The sequence below is a fragment of the Mus musculus genome, chromosome X (assembly GCF_000001635.26).
Source record: "Mus musculus strain C57BL/6J chromosome X, GRCm38.p6 C57BL/6J".
NCBI classification, from domain to species: domain Eukaryota; kingdom Metazoa; phylum Chordata; class Mammalia; order Rodentia; family Muridae; genus Mus; species Mus musculus.
In genome coordinates this window covers 124,102,316-124,107,202 of record NC_000086.7, presented here as the reverse complement: position 1 = coordinate 124,107,202, position 4,887 = coordinate 124,102,316, and positions in this window count along the sequence as shown.

Here is a 4,887-nt window from a genome sequence, read left to right as displayed (position 1 = left end):
AGAGAAATCCTAAGCCTGATAAACAGCTTCAGTGAAGTAGCTGGATATAAAACTAACTCAAACAAGACAATGGCCTTTCTCTACACAAAGGATAAACAGGCTGAGAAAGAAATTAGGGAAACAACACCCTTCTCAATAGTCACAAATAATATAAAATACCTTGGCGTGACTCTAACTAATGAAGTGAAAGATCTGTATGATTAAAACTTCTAGTCTCTGAAAAAAGAAATTAAAGAAGATCTCAGAAGATGGAAAGATCTCCCATGCTCATGGATTGGCAGGATCAACATTGTAAAAATGGCTTTCTTGCCAAAAGCAATCTACATATTCAATGCAATCCCCATCAAAATTCCAACTCATTTCTTCAAAGAATTAGAAGGAGCAATTTGCAAATTCATCTGGAATAACAAAAAACCGAGGATAGCAAAAACTCTTCTCAAGGATGAAAGAACCTCTGGTGGAATCATCATGCCGGACCTAAAACTGTACTACAGAGCAATTGTGATCAAAACTGCATGGTACTGGTATAGTGACTGACAAGTAGACCAATGGAACAGAATTGAAAAACCAGAGATGAACCCACACACCTATGGTCACTTGATCTTTGACAATGGAGCTAAAACCTTCCAGTGGAAAAAAGACAGCATTTTCAACAAATGGTGCTGGCACAACTGGCGGTTATCATGTAGAAGAATCCGAATTGATCCATTTCTATCTCCTTGTACTAAGGTCAAATCTAAGTGGATTAAGGAACTCCACATAAAACCAGAGACACTGAAACTTATAGAGGAGAAAGTAGGGAAAAGCCTCAAAGATATGGGTACAGGGGAAAAATCCCTGAATAGAACAGCAATGGCTTGTACTGTAAGATCAAGAATCAAGAAATGGGACCTCATAAAATTGGAAAGCTTCTGCAAAGCAAAAGACACCGTCAATAAGACAAAAAGGCCACCAACAGATTGGGAAAGGATCTTTACCTATCCCAAATTGGATAGGGGACTAATATCCAATATATATAAAGAACTCAAGAAGGTGGACTCCAGAAAATCAAATAACCCCATTAAAAAATGGGGCTCAGAGCTGAACAAAGAATTCTCACCTGAGGAATACCGAATGGCAGAGAAGCACCTGAAAAAATGTTCAACATCCTTAATCATCAGGGAAATGCAAATCAAAACAACCCTGAGATTCCACTTCACTCCAGTCAGAATGGCTAAGATCAAAAACTCAGGTGACAGCAGATGCTGGTGAGGATGTGGAGAAAGGGGAACACTCCTCCATTGTTGGTAGGATTGCAATCTTGTACAACCACTCTGGAAATCAGTCTGGCGGTTCCTGAGAAAATTGGACATAGTACTACCGGAGGATCCCGCAATACCTCTCCTGGGCATATATCCAGAAGATGTCCCAAGTAGTAAGAAGAACACATGCTCCACTATGTTCATAGCAGCCTTGTTTACAATAGCCAGAAGCTGGAAAGAACCCAGATGCCCCTCAACAGAGGAATGGATACAGAAAATGAGGTACATTTACACAATGGAATACTACTCAGCTATTAAAAAAAATGAATTTATGAAATTCCTAGGCAAATGGATGGACCTGGAGGGTATCATCCTGAGTGAAGTAACCCAATCACAAAGGAACTCGCACAATATGTACTCACTGATAAGTGGATATTAGCCCAGAAACTTAGGATACCCAAGATATAAGATACAACTTGTCAAAGGCATGAAATTCAAGAAGAACGAAGACCAAAGTGTGGACACTTTACCCTTTCTTAGAAATGGGAACAAAACACCCATAGAAGGAGTTACAGAGACAAAATTTGGAGCTGTGACGAAAGGATGGACCATCTAGTGATTGCCATATGCAGGGATGCATCCCATAATCAGCTTCCAAAATCTGACACCATTGCATACACTAGCAAGATTTTGCTGAAAGGACCCAGATATAGCTCTCTTTTGTGAGACTATGCCGGGGCCTAGCAAACACGGAAGTGGATGATCAGAAACAGCTATTGGATGGGTCACACGGCCCCCAATGGAGGAGCTACAGAAATTACCCAAGGAGCTAAAGGGAACTGCAACCCTATAGGTGGAACAACAATATGAACTAACCAGTACCCAGGAGCTCTTTTCTTTAGCTGCATATGTATCAAAAGATGGGCTAGTCTGCCATCACTGCAAAGAGAGGCCCATTGGACTTGCAAACTTTATATGCCCCAGTACAGGGGAATGCCAGGGCCAAAAAGGGGGAGTGGGTGGGTAGGGGATTGGGAGGGTGGGTATGGGGGACCTTTGGGATAGCATTGAAAATGTAAATGAGGAAAATACCTAATAAAAAAATTAATCCTTCAAAAATCTTAAAAGAATCACAAAACTAAACTTTTATATAAAACCTATCATCCCTTTGTACTTTGAATCCTCAGGGTGCACATCTGTTCATTATCCATGTTTTTCTTAAATCATATCAGGAATCAGAGGGGGGAAATGGGTACAAGGAAATAATCATCACCTGAACACCAGCCTGACTCTTGCAAAAAAAAAAAAATGCATGTTTTTCATAATTCTTGGAAAGTAATTCTTTCCAAGATCGTGGTTGAAGTATTAATCTGCATCAGCTGCAATCTTCAGAAAGTTAGATCTAACTAACACTGTGGGTGGCAATGATATTGCCCAGTGAGGGGCTGGAACCCCCCTTAAATTTTCATACAATCCATAGATTATGAGGGATATGATGTGAGGGCAGCAAGTAGAGAGAAACTCTAAAACAGCATGAAATCCTCAACAACATGAAATCCTCAGGACACAGTCTCAGGGCTCTGCCTCTCCCAGGCACATCTACAATGCTTGGGCTATCATCTGGGCCACATTCCATAAGTTCTAATAGTTTTGCTGTTCCTTTTGCACAGCACCCAACATCTGTCTATCTAATATTTTGCTACAGTGTATAACATACATATGGAATTCAAAAGTACATGTCATAATGCCTTGTCTTTCCTTCTACCATGCGCATCTTGAGGATCAAACACAGATTAGCTGGCATTGCTACGGTTACCACTTATCTGTCTAACCAGTACCAATACTGTGTTGTATAAAGCTGACTTAAAGGATCATTTAAAATCTTATTGAAAAATGTACATATTATCATTATTGCCCCTGTTACCCACAGAGTGGTAACAGCTTTTAAGTGGTTCACCTCACCAAGAATCCATCAAAGCCCAGTATTTTGGAGGTAAAATATGCATTCCTGGCAGCCCCTCTGCCATGCTTAATATTCTAGTAAAATTAAAAATAAAATTAATTTCTCATTTAATAGACCCTGCTTACAGTCCCCCAAAAGTTTACTCCCCACGGTTCTTTTACTACCTCCCATCCTCTCCAGTTCCTCCCCTTTTCTGTCATCTTTCATTAAATACCTCTCTCTTTCAACTATCTCTTCCTGCATTTCCTTATTCAACCCCATCTTCCTCCACTATGCCACCCGATTTTCTCTTTCTTGTCCACCTTTGTCCACTAATAAAATCCATTCTATTTCCCCATACCATGGGTATCCATGTGTGCACCCAAGTCCCTTCATCTATACCTAACTTCACTGGATCTACAGATTGTAGACAGGCCATCACTTATGTAATGTTGAATGTCTTAATGTTTCTATTGCTGTCACCAAAAACTATAACCCAAGCACAAGTTGGGGAGGGTAGGACTTATTTGGTTTACACTTCTTCATTGCTATTCATCATTGAATACAGACAGAACAGGAACTGAAATGGGCCAGGAACCTAGAGGCAGGAGCTGATACAGAGACCGTGGATGGGTGCTGCTGCCACACACACCAGTCAAGTCAGCTTGACAGGCCGAGAGGCCTGGAAGCGCTCATGAGGCAAAGAGTTTCACAGAAGCTCACCTTCTGGAGTTTTGGCGTTCTCATTAACCCATATACTCATACCCTATTCCCGTGTTAGTCTGGTGTATGTATCCACATGCTCTCTTTTAGTGTTATCTTATTATAAGTGCTTTTTAAGATTGAATTCTGACATAGCTAAGCTTTCGCCAGTGTTCCAATGTCCTAGAAAGTCCTTGTGCTGACCATTGTCTTGGAATTCAGTAAGAATGTTGCCCATTCAGTGACATTCAGAATTGCCTCTGGTATTATACTATCACTTTGAATAAAAGCTAAGTCACTGCCCTACACAGGAATTTACCATCATCTAGGAAGAAGGAAGCTTGAGACCTAAGGAGGAAGCAGAGTACATACTTAGAACTACAGATACCTGAGTGACACCCATATACACATATTTACAATGGCCTAGGGTGAAGGTGGACTATACAATAGACTAGAATAGGAACTATAGCAAGGGCATGAAACCATTGACCCTGGCTTCTAAGATTAAGTGGATCTTTGGTGGAGCTCTTTTTGATCCCAGTTGTTAACAAAGAATTTTATCCCAGGTGGTTCCTGCCAGACCTTCTTTGTTTGTATTCCTCTGTTTTCTGTAAGAATCCAGTAACCTCTTTGTACCCTGCTGGTGGGTCACCCAACTTCACTCTTCTCTTCTGTATAAAAAGTTTGATGCTCAATTTTACACATTACATTAAGATTCTACACAACCTCTCCTGTGTGTATCTGTCTATCATTTCATCTAACACTTTGCCCACCTATGACTAGAGATCCTTTCCACGCAGACAAAGGGGCCCAGAGTGTCTGCAGCATGCTACTTAGTGGCTCTTTCCCCATGATTTCATGCTTTCTCATAGAGAACTCAGAACCACAAGCACATTGATGGCAGTACCAACAATGGGCAGAAATCCTCCCCATCAATCATTAATTAAGAAAATGCCCTGCAGTCTTGCCTGCAGAGACCAATCTTAAGGAGACATTTTCTCA